At 43.2% G+C, this 18,577-nt stretch overlaps 1 protein-coding gene across 8 annotated transcripts in view; it reads left to right on the top strand.

Annotated features, from left to right (window-relative positions):
* The window catches only part of PALM2AKAP2 (PALM2 and AKAP2 fusion), a 269,198-nt gene that overhangs the window by 163,882 nt on the left and 86,739 nt on the right, over positions 1–18,577 (top strand). The window contains exon 1 of one of the 8 annotated variants that reach the window (XM_054809519.1): positions 6,418–6,475. The exons of 4 other annotated variants lie outside the window; for them this stretch is intronic. The gene's annotated coding sequence lies outside the window, so the exon portion shown is untranslated. 3 more of the 8 variants (XM_054809521.1, XM_054809518.1, XM_054809520.1) reach the window with 3 other exon arrangements.

Below are 18,577 nucleotides of genomic sequence, written 5' to 3'. Positions count from 1 at the left end.
TCAACCTCTCTTCCATAGCAGTTTTGATGATTAATGGCAACAAACTATTTCTGTGTTATCTTTGTTTGCACAACTGGAATTTGTAGTTACATTTATAACTCAGCCCTTGCAAATACTGAGAAGTTGAATGCTCGCTGAAATACACTGTGTTTGGATGTTTATGTGTAGATATTTAAACATTTCTGCACTGCATATTTTGTAAATGGGCTACACAAACAATTTTACTAACTCTACAGGACTTTCTTTTAACGATAGAGCCTAATGTATTTAAGCTGCTGCAGGACAGCACTGCTTTATTCTCTGTAGACAACTTTATTCTTTGTCTTGTCATTTTTATTGTTCTAGTGGCAGTGAATAAAACCCTGCATCTGTTCCTCAGGAAGGACTTAATCCAAAGCTCACTGAATGCATTGGAAGAGCCTCCATTGGGCTTTGGATCAAGCTCTTTAGTTCACAAACAAATGCTCTTTGTGAGAATATGCTATTCAAGTATTGTATGGAAGAGTTACAGAGGTCCCCTATTTCTAAAATAATGATTGCTCTTTAAATATTTTTTGCTATGCCTGTTTAGTTGGAGGAACAATATGCAACTGTACATGACTGTTGAAGTACTGTAGTCCGTGATTATCTTCCCCAGCAGTTGATCTAAATGTTGAATATGTAACAAGTAGTGCTATATTTATATGTCTTTTCCTATGCAGACAGTAATTCAGAAAATATATACAGATATGCTCCCTGCCCCTGAGGATGTTCAGGCTCAATCAGGCAAGCTGGACATGGGCAAGCCATCTTTCAGGACTGCCTTATGTTGATGTTATTGATGAAGCAGACTTGAAAGAGGGATTTGTAGAATAAAAGAGGGATACTACTGAATGGGATTTTTTTCTGCGCTTAGGAAAAGGAACAGACTGAAATGAGACATAAAGCCCACAGTAGGGGAAAGAAACAGGGGCTATTGTGGAAGAGTGTACAAAGAGACTGAGATAAGGCAGGAGTAATCAAAGCAGAAACATTAGCTGGGGTAAGACTGTAAAGAGCTTTAAGTGAAACCTTACAGATTTGCAATGACTGCATTTTCCACAAGAAGGAGGGAGAACCATGAGTCAGTTATGCAGTGGTATCCCCATGAGCTGCAATAAAAAAAATTTCTCCCTTACAACATCACAGGTACTGAACACTTTGGATTTCTTGTGAAGGGGAGCTAACAGTTTCAGTGAACTGAAGAGAACATGATGCCAGTGAAACTTGGCTGGTTTTGCCACTGCAGAACAGAGTAACTTCTTCAAGTGGGTGTAGATTACACTAACAGTTACTACTGGGTATTACTCCTGTGACAGAATTGCTTGCGGTAAAATACACTACACTGCGTGGTAAGTTCTGGCAGGGCTATGCATGTAGTTTGTAAGCTGATGATGACTAAAACAGTTTATGGAGCCAGTACTAAAACATTACTCACTCAAGGAGTCACATTTAAGTTACTGAGAGTTCTCATGTAGCCAGTTGCTGATAGAGATCTTGCCAAGCTATTCTACCACATAATAGATGTGCGTAAATGAGATTGTCAGCTGAATAACTGGAGAAAATAATTTTAAAGTTCATACTACGTTAGTATTTGAACTCCCTAACCACAGCTGAGGTCCCATTACGTTTTGCAAACACCCACTAACAGGCAGTCCCTGTCCTAAAATTCATCCACTCATATAGGCAAATAAGGGAAAGTGACTTGCCTTCAGTCACATCACAGGTCATCAGCAACGCCAGGAACAGAACAGGAATCTCCAGTCAGTTCCCTACCAGGAGCTCCCTGCCTGTGTAATACTCAACATTTCATCCCTGCACTGAATATAAAGCATTTATGAATGTGACCTCCAAACTTCCCACAGCTCTTTTGCTAACTGACTGATGGATCTCTGCATTCATTAGTTTTATAAAGGCACTGAGAATACACAGAAGTACCATTTTCATCTCACATGCATTACCGCAAGCTGGTGCATTCCTTCATCCAGCTCATCTGCATGTTATTCTGCAGTCAGAGAAATAACCATAACCACAAGGAAAGGAAAACTAATCTAATCACAAAATTTCTGACAGCTAATCTAAGACACTTAAAAACCTGCATCCCAAGCAAAATTCATGTTTCATGCTCAGTGAAATTCAGTGTAGAGGCTACTAGATCAAGCATCACCTTTCAGAACTGCATTTAATTTTATAAATGTTAGAAAAGTGCCTGGCATATCCAGCATCATTATCACAGTATTTTCCTTCCTTTTATTCCTCTTTATTCTCCACTGCTCTCAGCATCTTCAGGAGTTCACAGAGAACAAGAACAGTGTGTTGGGCTGTAAAACAGCAGCCTTTAAGAATTTCTTCCTAATAGGAAGAGGTATCCCGTTTGAATTATTCTCCATTTGAAGGTTCACCACATAACAATAATAAAATCTGCCTCACTGAAACTAGGCTCCAATACACAGGCCAAGTCCGAAAGCAAAGACTTTGAGTAACTCCTCTGTCTCCTGGATAAAGCAGGAGCAGCAGATACAGATATGGCTTTGCTCTCTTCTTTCCCTATTTCTCTCTCTTCTCTTCCAAACACCCTTGTCTTTCATTTCCTTCTCTTTATCTCCCCATCCTGAGCCACTCTGCGCCTCTTCCCCCTCCTAACTCCAGGCACTCTTTGTTGGCAACAGCTCTGTCCTCTTTCCGCCCATGGCAGAGGACACATCTGTACAGAGGCAGATTGTAAACTAGGTCAGCTTATGTGGCAGTGAAAAAAAGAGTAGAAGTAAGAGCCTTTTTGTATAATAACAAGGTCTCACATAAGCATGTGGCCCAGTTGTCAGAGGTGTCAATTGTCTGCAGGTCCCGCTGACTTCAGTGGCACTAGTCCTCTTGTCCACAGGCTATGTATATAGGAAAATACCCTCAGTTTTGCAGCCCCCTACAAGCAGAACTTCAGATACGCCATTTCAATTCCTTGTGCTTTCCCAAGGGCCTCATACTAATCTCAGGATCTGGTTTTGTTGGGTTTTCCTACATGTTCAGCACAGCCTTGGGATGTACGTCAGTCAGTCACTGGAAGAGGAATGAGGTAATACCGAGGGTGATATAGCCCTTTTTAGTTCACAGGGCACATAAAGCAGGCCTGAAAGGGAATGATGGACGAAGAACTGTTATTTAAGAGTTAAAAATAACTACTCTTCTTGACAAATATTGGGTTAATGTGGACAATCTTTATACTCTTCCTACTTTCAGAGTTTTTAAGACAATACTGACTAATCTTGCAATTCATTAATTAGGTAAAAGTATTTTAACTTCACAGTAAAAATTAGAGAAGGCCGCACTCAGGCAAAGATTAATTCCTTCGTCCCCCTACCTGAAGCTTTCTGTTTTGTCGTAAAAAAATTACAGAACATTAACAAAATATATCTTTAAAACAAACCTCTAGATACAATTTTTTTCTGCTGTTGTAACTGTTGAAAATTCAAATTAGAAGCAATAGGCAAACTCATTAAAATATACACAGTGAAATTACATTGGATTTCCTCTGTGACAGATTAGTCATGTGCTACCTAATTAATACTAAGTAAATGCATCCCTGTCATAAGGAGGAAAAAAACCCAACCAAAAATTAAAACTATCAGTGTAATTTGTGATACTGCTTTATCTAATGGAACAAAATCTGTGCTGCAGTGACGCGGTTCAGTCCAATCCTGTATGAGGCCAGTAAGCAGGAGCGGAGCAGAAGATAATTGTTGGAACAAAAGGGCAGAGGGGTGGGAACCCAGGAAGAGGAGCTCTGAAGCTCTCCCTTTGGCAGTGTAACATCTTTCGTTGCTATGAATATCACAGATTTTTCTCTACAATGTAATATTGTCAGTCTCCAAAACTTGAGGCCTTCAAAAAGCGTTGAGACTGGACTATGCTTATTTTAATTATGTTTCTGAGGCCTGAAGGGGACCTTTCTGCATGGTTATGAAGTTTTCTGCAACTAAAAAAGACTAATTTCTTTTCTTCCCTCCCTTCCTCATGATAACAACTGGCTTATTCTGTTTCTAGCAGCTGAAGTTTCTAAAAACCCAACACACGCGGTCTGACCTGTGAAACATCCAAAAAGGGAGGCAATCCCCATGCTCCTCTTCATCTCTCTCTCTTCCACAGCCTCACATTGCCATTTGGATGGCATACCTGTCTGTGGGAGTATGGACTCTTACACACGTGGGGCAGGCTGTTGGGCGTGAGTAGTGATGCACGTCCATGCACAGTTGCTTCAGTCAAGTGTCAGAGGTGCAGCTTTCCTTTGCTCCCTGCAAATAGACCGAACGGAGCTGTACTAGCACATGTACTAGCTGTTCTAGCACATGCCCTGCACAGCTGCATCCTATCCTAGAGGGACAAAGGGTAGGAGTCCTGCTTTTGGGCAGGTAACTGAACTGCAGACATTCCTGGGAACGTTCCTGAATGGTGCAACTGAAATACCCCTTCTCAGAGCTGGTCTCCCTTACTCCTTCCTGTGCCAGCTGCTAGTGGCAGGTAAAAAAATATGCATTAAAAAAGGCCATCCTTGATCTAGGGAATTTACAGCAAAGTATGAAAGAGAGAAAACAGATGGCTGCAGATACAGAGAATGGCAAACAGTTCACTGGGTCAAAGACCTTGGTGCGGTTTTGTCTGTACCACAGTCTTATGTGCTTTAAGACACATAGATTGGCAAAGAAGGTCATGGCCACATATAATTAATTAGTAAGATAGCTTCTTGCTTGCATTAATAGCACCAGCTTACAGGTCTGCAGTTATGTATGTATGCATCTACATCCTTGTAGCATTAGCTTTTATTATAAGCCTTTTTCACCATCACGGCATTCAGGCAGCAATGTGCCTGCATGTGAGCATCTGTGCCCTTGAGTTCTCACCCAAGGATGCAGCAGCTGAATTATCAACAGCAGGATGTAACCTCCCATTTAAAACAGTGGCACCTGAAGAGTGGAGGGTGGCAAATGTGACACTAAACTTCAGCGAAGACTCTGGAGAGCTAGAGGTTTGCAAACCTCCTGCCTGCACTGTGCAAATACAGGGATGATAATTGGGTTAGAACTAAAGGACACCTGGACTAATGCAATCTCTCTGAGAAGAGTCAATATTGCTTCTGTAAAGTCCTGCCTTAAACAAACCTCTTGGAGGTCTCTGAAAGGGTCAACAAAAATGTGGATAAGGGTGATCTAATTTCCATATCACACTGGGTTTCTAAAAGGCTCTTGACAAAGGCTTTTAAGGAGGCTAAGCAGCGATAGCAACAAGAGGGAAAGCCCTGGTACAGCTCAGTAATTGCTTAGAAGATAAAATGCAAAGTACAGGAATAAATGACCAGTTCTCACAATGGAGGGAGGTGCTGGATGGTGTGGGGTTCTGCAAGGGTCAGTACTGGGACGTGTGCTGTTCAGTGTACTCATATCTTACCTGGGAATAGAATGAAATAGTAAAGTTCATCATGGTCTTAATTTACTCAAGTCAGTAATAAGAAGACGATGAAGAACTACACAAGGACATTATGAGGCTCACTGGGCAATACAAGAAATTCAGTGTAAGTAAATGTGAAATGATGCGCATGGAGAAACAACTGTGTAAAACGGTGGGCTCTGAGCTGGCCTTGCACAAGTAAAATCTCAGGGTTATGACAGACAGTTCTATAGAAACATCAGCTCCGTGCTCAAAAATTCCTTATAAAGTATTGTTAGGAGAAAACCATCATTGGGCCACTGTATGCATCCATGGTTTGCCCACATCTTAAATACTGTGTATTTCTTCATCTCAGAAAGGATCTATTAGATCAGGATGACGTTCAAGAGGGCATCAAGGATGATAAGAGGTGCAGAACGGTCTATGGACAAAGGCCCCCATGAGCAATCTACAACTTCTCAGCAAGGAGAAGGAATGATGTAAAAAGGATTACAGTTGAGGTCTCCAAACCCATGAGCAGCTCGAAGAGAAGGTTAGGAGCTGTTCCTCATCTCCAGCGTTGGAGCTTAGAGGATAATTAAGTTCATATTGAAACCAAACATAAAAGGCAGAGGTTCTTCACAGGAGGAGTGGCAGACCAATCAAAATCCTTGCCAGAGCCTACTGTGAACGCTGCAAGCGCATTTGGGTTCAAGGGGACATGGAAGAAGCCCATGGATGTCAGCTGCGCTAGCTAAAATGTATTTAAAAAAAAGAAGCCAAACCATACCAATAAACCCAAAAAGGGGAAAAAAAACCCTATAAAAACAACCAGCAGCAAAACCACCCCGAAACGCACGGCTCAGGAAATCCCCGGAGCAGCCAGCGGCGGGGAGCTCCCACTTTGCACATCCCCCCCGGAGGCGGGCCGCGCTGCTTCCCCCCGGGGCTCGTCGTGTCCCCCCCCCGCTCCGGGGCTCGGCTCCGTCCCCTCCCGCCCGGCACAGGCATCCGTAACAGGAGAAGGCTCACAGCCGGCCGGGTAACCCGACCGCGGCGGGACGGGGGGCGCGGGGGGATGCGCGGAGCCTCCGCGCGGAGCGTATCGCCCCGCAGGACGGGACGCGGCGGGGCGGGGCGGGCGGCGGCTTTGCCCCCCTCTTCCTGGTGTCGGCGAAAGGGGGCGGGCGGGGAGGGAAGGGGAGGAGGAGGAAGAGGAGGAAGGGGGACCCGACGTGCTGGGGCTACGCGAGGAACTGGCAGCGCACGCTGCGCGCCGGAGGAGCGGGCGCGCTTCGGAGAGGTACCTCCGTGCTCCGGGGTGCGCGTGTGTCCCTGCGTCCGTCCGTCCGAGTGTGTGGTGTGTCAGTGTGTGAGTGTGTGGTGTGTGTGTGTGAGCGCGGCCACGGGCGCGGAGGGAAGGGAGGCGGCGGTGGCTGCGGCTCCGGCAAGTTGTCTGGCCTCGGCGGGCTGCGGGAGGGGGGGAACAAGGTGCAAATGCTGGGGGGGGGGGGGTGGGTGAGCAAAGGGGGGATGGTGTGGTGGTAAGGGGGGGGTCGGTAGAGATGCGAGGAGGAACAGGGGAAAGGCGAGGAGGGAAGATGGAAACGCAGGGAGGGAGAGGCGAGGAAGGGAAGGGAGAATGAAAATGCGGAGAGGGGAAGGGAAGAGGCAAGGGGGGAAGGGGGCAGGGTGGGGGGTCCTGCCCTTGCCCTCGCCCACCCCGCGAGCTGTGCGCGCCAGCCCCGCGCCAGCGGGACCCCCCCACGCGTGCACATTCCCCTGGGGCGGGAGGGGCTCACGACGCGGGGGTGCGGGGTGCCACGGACCGCCGGGGGGTGCAGGACGGAGCGGGAGGGCCGGGTAGGGAAAGCCGGGTCTGTGCGCGCATCCCCCCGACGTCCGCAGTTGGAGGGGCGGCTCTCCCCCCATGCCGGCTGCGATTTGGGGGTCCGAGGGGTCTTTGCAGCCCTCCCTGGGAGGCGGCCGCTTTGCGCGGGGCCGGCCGGGCTGGGGGGAGCGGGGCTGGGTGAGAGCCGGGGTGGCGGCGTGGAGGGGGTTTGGTGAGATCCTGAGAAACCCGTGACGTAATTATTTTTTAATCAGCATGTTTTTTTCATGGCCATCTCAATTTTTCCTGGACTCCCCTTTTTGAACTGAAAATCTCCCGTATCTCTGTTCCAAGTCTTTCTATTTTTAGATCCCTCAGTAACAGCGAAGCATGAGTTTTAAATATTTTATTTCTTTTTATTTGGCTTCTGCTTAGGACCACTGCAGTGTAAACTTCTCAAACATTGGCGTGTCTTCCAAAAAAGTTATTGAATTTATTGCCGAGGTGGGCAGGCAGGCAGCTACTGTGGATATCAGTGTTTGAGTTCCTGATAACATTTATCATTAGCCATAAAGAGCAGTCATCACACTGAAGTTTATTTTTTATCTTATGATGAACGGCCTGTCAGCTCCCAGAAGATGTACGTTAGGGCAGTAAGTACCAGCCTAATGTTAGAAGCGATAGACCAGATCTCGCAGTTGTGATTTTACCAATGAAATAAACGTGTTTTATTTTGTGCTGTGATTAACAGTTCAACGTTGTAATGATATCCTCTGATTCTAGCATTGTCTCATAGCTCTGGTATGTCAATTTGTATTCATGCTGTGTAAGTGTTTTGCAGAGGTTTTGCGTATCTGACAGGGATTTATTTCACTTTCACAATTGCATTTTCTGGTCTCATCAGCCTCAGGAACCCAAGGAAGGTGTATATATGCACCACTATCTGTGGCAGTACGTGACTTCTTTTTCCTAAGAAGTGCAAGTTATTTCATATATTTTTAGATAATAGCTTTTATGTCCCTGCACACAGCAGAGGATGAAGTTATTGCTAAAATTGTGTTCATTTAAGCGTATTCATTGTAAATATTTCTGACTGGTCAGTATGGAGTCAGGGTTTGGGGTTTTTTTCAGTTTATCTTCATTTTATAGCCGAATGCCAATCCATTTGCTGCCCTTTGATAGCTTCTGCCAAAGTAAGTTTGGACAAATGTAAAATGTTACATATAGATACTGGCTTTAGATAACTGATACGTTGTTTTTCACGTTAGTTTTCAAGCACCTGTCCAAAGAGTACAGGTCCCAGGTGAGCTCTTAAGTAAATTAAGCCATATTTATGGATGCCTTATAATAGTGCCGATAAGAAGTAGCTTTTGTGGCAGCTGATGGTTATTTTCCTTCTCTGTGGATGTGCAGCTTCCGTACTAAGGGATGCGTGCATAACTTCCCAGTCCTTTTAAATTACTCAAAACTCCTGTTGACTTCAGCCAGAGTTTTGGCTGAGTGAAGAATACCGGATAGTATGGCTTACAGCATGAAAAGTATGTCCAGCAGAATCTTGAGCAGTTTGCTGTATACTTTGATCGTGGGATAAGTTAATTCATGCCTGGTTTGTCTTGTCTAAACTGCAGAACTCACTTTTGCTACTGGAAACGCCTGCTGATTTAGCAAGCGCTATTGATACTGCATTTATAGCAAGACATGAAGAGCTACATAATGCAACATCTAGAACTGTCCCTATTATTACCACTCACAGTGTGATTTTTCTGTTGTCAATGTGCTGCAGTACTGATTCTCAGGCAGTTCTGACTTCAGCTGACCAGCAGTTAGCTATTTGTTGCAGGCTAACCAGGTTTGTTCAAGCTGCGAAAATTGTGTCTCTCTCTCTTCCCCCCCTACCCGCCTTCCCGGGCCGCCTTTAAAAAAATAAAAAGCTTTGATGGCTGCCTCTCCTAGCAGTCTGCTAATGGGGCACATCTTGGTTCTCATGTTCGTCCTGTTGTTTTGCTGCCTAAAGTCTATATTAAATTCTGTGTTACTTTGCTACAACTTTTCATTGCTTGCTTCCCGTTTCTAGGCTGATCCTTTGTATTTGCTTCAATGCCAGGAGTTCATGAACAGACCCTAGCAAAATTGTGGACTCAGAATTCATTGAGGAAAAGTCCTTTCTGATACTCCCACCTACTAGGAACAAGTCCATTGAAGTTGATATGTCTTGGCATTCAAATTATGTGAGCAAAAAGGTTGGCCTGTTTATTTATGATGATGCTCACTTACCTGAGTATTGCATTTGTCCTGTTGAGGGTTGTTCTTTAATTGACTGCTGACCTAGACCACTAGAGTACAGCTCTATAAAATTAAGTTTAATTATGAAATATAACAGCAGCACTGAATGAATGCCAGCAAATGCAGTTATATCTATAATTTATGTAATTCCTTTTGAGCTATATGCCAAAATGGTACTCTTTTTCTTCTGCATCTCCAAAATTTTAATTTATTTCTGCTTAAATAATTGTAAGTCTTTGAGTTGCATTGCTCTGGTCAATTAGTATTCCACATCAGTCTGTTTCATCCTTGTGAAGGATAAATACTAATTACTTGTGGCAAGACAAATGCAGTTAAGCAAAGTCTATGCTCTGTGAACTCTCCTATCTGGGATTCTTCTGCTGCTAAGAATATACTTCATAGTACAGCTTGATGGAAGGGGAGAATGATTCTGCAGTTTAGTCTTCAATGAGGAAGCAAACCTTGCAGTCTTCCTCTGTCCCAGGGTAGACCAGGATCATGGTTACCACAGGAATCTAGATGTTGACTAAGATGGCATCTCAGGGCCCTTCCAATACTGTTTTCTGTGATCAAGTGAGAATCATGGTAAATCAGTACTGAAATGTGTACAAAGCTTTAAAAAAGATGCATTGCACACAGTAACTTTAGGAGACCACAAACGTATCTCACTCCTTCCTGAAAAACAAGTCTCAATCCTCAGTGCAGAAGTTTCCCAGCTGTAAAATGGAACTGTTGTTTCTTGCTTTTTCTTCTCTACAATGGAAGATCGTCAGTGCTCTTTTACAGTCTTCACCCAAGCACAGTGTGCTGAAACTAATTTCAGCTGCTATTGGAAGAATCATCCAAGTTTAAAAAAAAAAATCATATTATAACTACTGTTCAAAATTTTATATATATGTGTATATATAGTTATTCCTTTTCTTATCTTCCAAATAATCATATTCTCAATACTCAGTTGTTCTGGTATTATGATAAAATGAAGAAAAAAGAGGATACATTTTTTGTGTTAAAATTCTAGGTCAGCAATACAAATTATGGGCTTATTTTTGGTGATGAACAATCATCAGAAGTCCATTACAATTGTGAATTATGCCATCCTTAATTTTAAAAAGAGATCCTTTGACTTAAGTTTATAATTAATGAGAGTTCAGAGTTTTACTTTTTCTTTATTTGATTAATGGATTTACAGGAGAAAGCAGAACTGTGCCTCTAGAGTAATTCTTCAGAAATGTGGTAAAAATACTTAGGAGTAACAAGACTCAAGTGTTATATTGCTTGGTATGATACTTACATGCAATATACTGCAAAAGTGAGAATTTTCCCTAGGTATTGTTTAAGCAGAGAGAATGATTTCTTTAAACTCTTATTAATAACACAGAAAAACAATAGTGCATTTAAGATAGAGCAAATTCCCTTCAAAACATATATGCATCTTCAGAAGGGTTAGGAATATTACTTTAAAAAAACTACATAAGTGCTTGGGAAAGCTTTGGTATGTGCTACTGAATCACAAAAGTGTGTCCTGTTCCTTTTAGAATTTTCTTTCCAGCTTTATCTAAGTGACTAAAGAGATGAATCGTGATCCAGGGGAGAAGGACGCTTTCAAGGATCTGGATTTTTTTTTCCAGAATCTGTTGATTCCACCAATGTCTTTTGTGGCTCTGGGCATTGCAATTTCCCTCATCTCCCATTTTCTCAGTGTTAAGAAGGAGAAAGAGCAGAAGAATTTGTGTGTGTAAATTGCTAAATTCGCATCACTGCGTGCACTTTGGAAGGGAACAGTTATCCACGTTTTACCAGCTTTTTTCTACATGGTTTTGTATTGCTTTATATAATATGTTTGTATAATGTATGCCCGAACGAGGAAAACTTTTTAAGGGTGTAGTGGGTGCAGTACTACCAGTAAAAGGTGAGTTATATCTGTGTTATTTATTCCCTTCCTAGCCGCTAAAGTTTACCAGTTTAATAAAGCAGTGAGAAAAACTATCTCCTGCCCTGATAAATGCCAAATATCTTTAAACTGGTGACACATTAGAATTATAGTGACTTAAATAGAACAAAAAAACCCCAAAAAAACCAAAACCACAAACACCACTGCCTCAATCACTGAGTAACTTAGTACCTGTGAGAATTCTGTTGACTGGGCCTGGGTGCAAATGCAAATAAATGCACATGAAGTCATACGTAGCTTTCTTCCTAACAGTTCATCTCAGGGACTGATATTTGACATCATAGCTATTATTTTTTATGCAGTAAATCCAAGAATTCAAGTGGACATCCTGTGCCTCGTTATTTGGGGCAGTGGCACCAGCATTGTTTGAGTTGAGCTTTGTAACAGCCATTTTTTCCCTAGTACTCCAGGAAAAAATACTGCTCCATATGTATATATGTTTGGAGTGCCCTATTTCTGCATCTTGTTGAATGTGGGGCAAGTTTAGTAGTACCAGTTGAGAATAATTCCCTAATAGGATTGCTAATACACAAAACAGATCCATCCATCTTTGGAAAAACTTCACTTTTAAGAAGTTCCCTTGTTTTTTAATAACTCTTCTTGGGCAGGCTTTGGGAAGACATTAGATCGGAAATAGGAACCAGCTGACATGTTTACCCATATTAGCATCCTGCAACAAACCCCACTGTCAAACTAATTAAATCAGCATAAATCTATTAATAAAGGTTGTAGTTTTGCCACAAGTAAAGAAGAAAATGATATTTTTGTTAAAGCAGGTGAGGTTTAACCAGCAGTTTTTGTACAAACCTTTTGCCTCTCTAGTTTTGTTCTATTAGGAATTTATCACGGCACTCTTGTAGCTTTGTAAGAAAACCAATGAGAAGCCAATCTCAAATCTTTAAATATTACTCTACTAACTTTCCTTGTAAATAGGTCATTTTATTTCCAATTTTAGAGTTCCCCATTAGCTGCTACCCTGCCCCAAGAGTGAGCACAAAAAAAGCATTTTGCCTGTGATGCTCTTGAGAACCCACATGTTGGTATGGGAACTGCTATCAATAAACTGACAGAGTCACTTAACCTGATTTTACAACAGTTGAAGTACACGCAAGGTGAAGAGGCTGTTGTGGTTTGTGCCATGGTTTGATGTTCCAGCTGTCCCTGTTTTCAAGACACTTTTTACCCGCACAGCATGTTCTCACTGAGTAGGGGAGGACTGTGGCCAGCCAAAGTCTCAAGGAAGGGCTGGAGGACCAGGTGTGTGAGGAGGAAACGCAAAGATAAAAGTTCAAATGCGTTGAGGTCTCAACGTCTTACTGTTTTGACTGTTCATGGCACGCGGCTGGGACAGCGACGCACGGGGGCAAGCTCCCGGCGGCGTTGTTCTGACGTGGCTTGACTGAGCTCGGCAGAGCAGTGACACCAGTCCAGCCCTTCGTTGTTCCTTGCTCCTGCTGCTGGTTGCGATCATCAAAAAGAAAAATTCAGCCAAAGTTGTGGTCTGATTCTTTTAAGTCTTTTCCCTTTCTCTGCATGTTTTCAAACTTCTGTATTCTTCTGTTGTGAAAGCAGTGGATATACTAAATATACTGAAACTGGCTTAATTAAAAAAAAAAAAGTATTTCAGTCATTTAGTCAGATCTAAAGAGTAGCATGAAAGAACCTGTGCTGGCTTAAACTGCTGTTGTTTTGTCTGGTAGGAGCCTGAGTCTGTCCTGCATCCATTTCATGCTCCTAGTCTCCATGGTGCTTCCCATCACTGTCTTTGGGCTACCTGTAGTTTGTACTCTCTCTTAAACTCTTCTGGTTCAATTCTTGGCCTTGTTTGATTTAGAAATGTCAAACAGAGACACATTAGCTTCCTTCACATGTCTTCTTGTCCATGCAAACTTGTTCTTCCTCTCCGATTCTCGAGTCCGTGTGATTCCCCCTGAATCCCTGGTGAACAGCAGTTCTGAGGAAGCAGCGCAGCAGCCACACTTTTGGGGAGTTTTTTGGAATTTGTGTTGTTCCACCTGAAATGCTTTAAAAGAGGAGCCAGCATAGACTGAAGAAGTGCCCATTCGCTTTCTGAAAATGAGGCCTTTTAACAGTGTTTTTGATGGGCACTCTCAACATCGCTATCCTGTTGCTTGTTTGGCTTTCTGGGGTGATATATTTGTAAGGCCCTGAGTTATGCTTATTGTGGTGTATAAAATGTGTTTATCAACTTGGTTAATGAGGACAGAAGTGGCATGGTACAGCAGATCAGAATGTATATTGACAAAGATTTCTAGGGAATAGTTCTCACTTTAAATTAAAAATACCTTTTAATTAGTCGACATTTTTGACCAGGATATATTTTAAGCTCTTAAACTTCTTGAAAATATTTTTCCATCTAATTAATTTAGAGATAGCAATGGGGAGCTCAGGTAATTTTGAAATTTCTAGGAGGATCAGCCTTGGGGGAAAAAATTCACATTTGGAGTTGTCACTGGAAAGCTGACAACAGCTACTGGCACATTCAGAGAGTCCTGGAGCCAGTTTGTGAAACTAGTAGCGCATAAACAGGACTCCCAGAATTTAGCTTTGAGAGGCAGTTTATTCCACAGAGGTTTTGCTGATTTCTTGGATCTAGGTGAACGTATCACAGCAGCCAGTGTCGTGGTTAGATCGCAAGTAGTGTTTGGCGATTGAGCCAAACTGGGATTGACTGGTACATAAACCAGTCTTTCAGAATTAGCTGTGCTGAAAAGAAGGGCCTGCGATAGAATTACTGTTTCTTGTAGGGGGGGCGGTTCTTGCTTATGTCTTTTTGACAGATGTCATCAGATGCCTTCTGCTCTGAATAAAACATTTTGAGGTTATTCTGCCTCTCATTTATTCCCCAGGCCACTCCATAATTCAGGGCTTTCATCTGTATAGCAGCAACTATTCCACAGCAAAATTTCTTTGTTCCTCTCTGCTTCTTATGGGATATGTGGGAAACCCAGAAGTTCAGCTCTCGGGCATGTCTTGCCTACTGTTCTTGTTGACTCTGGCAAGTCAGTGTATCCTGCTGGCCTGGGTAAAGGATGTACATTCTCTGTGACGAGCTGGGTAGGGTTTCTATGAAACCATCTCCCACTGGAAACCTGTTTTCTTTCTGGAAGAAAAGGATGACAGGACTGTTCTCTTGCGTGCTCCAAGACTCTGGATTATCGCAAGATTTTTGAAGGGAAATCAAGCCAACACCCTGTGTTCTCGGCAGTGTGAACTGTCAAAAAAGGGACTTTCCAAGACAGCCCGAGAGGATATTGCCAACTGATCACCAGCTGCCTGGGATGTAGATCTGTGGGGGCAGAGAAGCATGATATTTTTTAAGCATTCCTCTTTCCATGCCTGTGGGACATGTTTCTGCAGAAAGGAAAATAAAACTGGGGTCCTGCAGGTGCAGATGTTACAGTGGGTGTGTCTGTCATCATGTTAGGCATTGGTAAGCAACTCAGAGGAAAAAAACCAAGGAAATAGGTAGAAAAGTCTTGTCACATCAACAACTCAGTTTCTATTAAAAATAGTGGTGAGTGCGGAAGGAGGAGAGTGAGAGGAGGTTACTTATGCCATTGTTCATTAAGTCGAGAGCCAGATGGCATTTAAAGTCATGGCCAAGTTGCATTGGCCAGAAGTATTCACCTGCAGATTAATTAAAGACTAAAGCACTTCTACCGGTGTAACATGTGCCGCCTTTGCCTTCACGTTAGGCTTGCGACACGTGGACAGTGCTCACACTACAGTGCATGGTCTCTGGAGGATGTCGGGGCCAGGCTCAGGTTGTGTCCCCTTCTCAGTTTTGTGGGAGGGATTGATTCTTCAGTGCTTTATCATTGCAGACACTTAGACTTCTGCAGAAAAAGGATGAAACAGACCAGAGGTCTCTGCTCACACCTTCTCTTAGAGGTTTTGTGTCCTCCAGGTCTAGACTGGGGGAGTGAGCAGTGAACATCTGAACACCAAAATGCCGAGTTACCTCAGCTGGTGCTCTGCCAGCTCTTTCAGCTATGCGCTCTTGGGTGGCGAGGACCTGTGAGTCTAGTAGGAGTTTAACAGCCGTGCACAATGGTACGACTGTATTTTATGGATGGGGACTGACTCTGTAGTTAAAAGGGCTGCATGTACATGTGTGCTTTGCCCAACGTCCCACTGGCATCAGCCGTCTGTCAGAGTGCAGCTGAGTGGGGAGGTGCATCATTCCATTTAAATCTTTTTTCTAGCTGGTGGATCTAGTGAATACTTTACTTTCCTTGGGAGATGGAGGGGCAGAAATAAAAAAGGAGACACTTCAGGGCTTGCAGTTCTTATTGTGGCAAATGTGAGTTTGAAACAGGATACATGATTTTTTTAAAGAAGAAAAGGTGACCCACCTTCATGACAAGAGGACTTCACTTTGCTAGGCAAGATGCCAGCATTTTGTAGTGACGTGATGGTTTCATTCCTCTAGAACATGGTGGTGGGCTCCAGCACCTGGTGGTGGGCTCCAGCACCAGAGGATATCCATTGTGGAGGGTCATGCTGACAAAATTTCTCAGGCCCCTCCTAGTCAGGCCCTTGAGCATTTTAAGTAGCTAGGTGGTACAGAGACAGGCTGTCATTGCTCTGTTGCATTTCATATTTGGGACTAGGTGCTAGGTCATACAGTTAGCTTTGGGTTGGTGAAACAGATCTCGTGTATATATTCTGTTGCTGGACATCAGTGAGCTGCAAAACAGCAAACTAATAATTCATGCTGTAGAGCAGTATTCAAAGTTTACTTTTTCTAGTAAATTCAGCTTTACTTGAGTTATGTGGGCTTGAGATGGAGCTTGCTATAGATGATGTAAATTTCTCCACAGAAAAGAAGTCTCATAAGGAGACTAAAACCAAATTCTTCTCTTCTTCAGTTTCAAAGAATCTCTAAGGAATCGGTCAAGTCATCTCTTAACTAACAAGCAGCTTCACTGATAAAAGTTTTGGCTTGTTAACCGTAATTTTTTCTTTTTTTAATCTTTAAAGTTTCAGAACATTTTCTGGACTGAAGAGTTAAAAACTAACAAAAACATTTAGATTTAGAGCGTACTGTGAAGATCAGAAGAGTCTGAAAGAATGACTTCTCTGGAGCCTTTGTTATTCTTGTTGTTCAAATGCTAAGGGTTATACCGTTCTCTGAAAAGCTCTGATAAAAGCCATCCGTCCTCCAAAACATCAAATCATTCAAACCCAAGGCCCAAGCTTTCAGTAATGCCAATGATTTGGCAAGAGAATACTCTATGATTTTCCTCTCTGCTAACAAACACAGATGAACAGAAAAATATGTTATTAGTGTCTCTCAGTATTTCCGCCAGTCTGACAGTGTTGCCAGAGTTTCTTTGGTTTGGCTGTTACGAAGATAACAAAGACTTGTCCTTGGAGTTGCAGGGCAGGGTCCTACTTCTCCTGAAGTCTGTGATGGGAAGGAGGTGCGGAGATGGGGGGGTCACATCATTCCCTGGGAGCAGGCAACTCTGCTCAGGGGACTGATGGGGGAAGTTGGCTTGGCCAGGGCAATGGCGCTGGCTCATGTCCTTACTCAGCTCTTGCATCAGCATATTTTCCATCCTGGGTTGCCTTTGCACTGTCTCTCCTTTCCTTGCCAAACATCAGCATCCCCAGTCTCTTGTTCTGCTCTCTGTCCCCTCCCTCCACCTCTAACCTATTTCTTGTCTTGCAGTCACCTCAAAGCTTTTCTTCTTTCAGTGTTTTATGAGTTTCTCTGGAGTGTTTGCTGGTGTTGGGTGTCAAGGGCCTAAACAAGAGTATAGTGTGCATATCCTAAGCCCTTCCCAGCTCGGGTCACTGTCCGATGTACGTGAGGTTGAGAGGAAGGTTGATTCATTTTGTTCAGGGAACCGCTCTGAATAGTCAGTTGATACTGGAGGTTTCATGCTCACATAGGCTGTGTGTTTAAAAAGTAACACGGTATGTGACAGGAGCAGTAGGAGAACACACAAGAAGGTTATCAGCTGAAGCAAATTCTGCTGCCAGCTGTGCACCAGTGAATGTCAGTAACTGCCCCAGCTGCTGGAGAGATAATACAGGTCTGGTGGTGCGGCAGAGAAGAAGATTCTAACCCTTGTCAGTGTGACAGTCCTTCATTCTGATTCACCACAGAATTATTCACGTAGTACCTTAGACCGTCTTGACTGAATTACTTTTTTGCTCCTGAGATACTGCCTACATTTGCAAAAGCTTTCCTGGAATGCAATTACCAGGCAAGTCTTTTCACTTTGCTGATATATCCTGTATATGCATTTTCAACATTCGATATGTATACATGGCATGCATAACACTCATCCAGAACATGAAGCCAGGAGGAGTCCTTCAAGACCTTACTCCTGGTCTCTTCCCACAGTGCTGATTGATTCCCCTCACAAAGGGGTGGACCAGGAGCAGTGCCCTGGCTTTGGGGAGGAAAGCTTCAGGGTCTCACCTGTCCCAAGCTTCTGCAGGGGTTAATGCAAACAGCCAAAAAGCACAATTCATCCATGTCTTTCTGCTTCTTTCTAAAGTGTTACTTTCTCTGAAACAGATGTGAGTTACTCCATTACCGTTGATTATTTCGAAGAAAGAGCAGAGCTTTCAAAGCAGGAGCAGCAGTAGGCTTTTTTGCCATCAGTGGAAGCTAACAGGAGAAGCAGCATCAGAAAGCTGCATCAGAAATAGCTTTTCACTAGAGAAAACCTCTTAAAGGAAATTAATAAGAGTAAAGATTTAATTTTTGTTCTTAAATTCTTGCTCTTACATGTAGCAGTGTTGCTGCAAGCCAAACAATTTATTCACAGCACCTTTTAACAACCAAAATTAGAAAGGTATTTAGGAGTCGCTGTTAGTCCAGGCTCATAGTGGGAATGCTGCCCATGTGCTGTTATTTTATTCTTCCTTGCAGTGGTAAATTTGGCACTCTGTCAGAATGGAGTAAGCTCTTGCTACTTGCTACTTTTGTTAATGTTATTTGGTGAAGCCACATATGCCTTTTCTCACCTTTAAATCCAAATTGCTCTGATCTTGTGTTCATACACTGCCTGGATCTTCTGTGAGCATTCTGTGGG

Source organism: Grus americana, chromosome Z, assembly GCF_028858705.1.
Source record: "Grus americana isolate bGruAme1 chromosome Z, bGruAme1.mat, whole genome shotgun sequence".
NCBI classification, from domain to species: Eukaryota; Metazoa; Chordata; class Aves; order Gruiformes; family Gruidae; genus Grus; species Grus americana.
The sequence above is the reverse complement of the archived record's forward strand: the minus strand, read 5'-3'. Positions and strand labels throughout refer to the sequence as shown.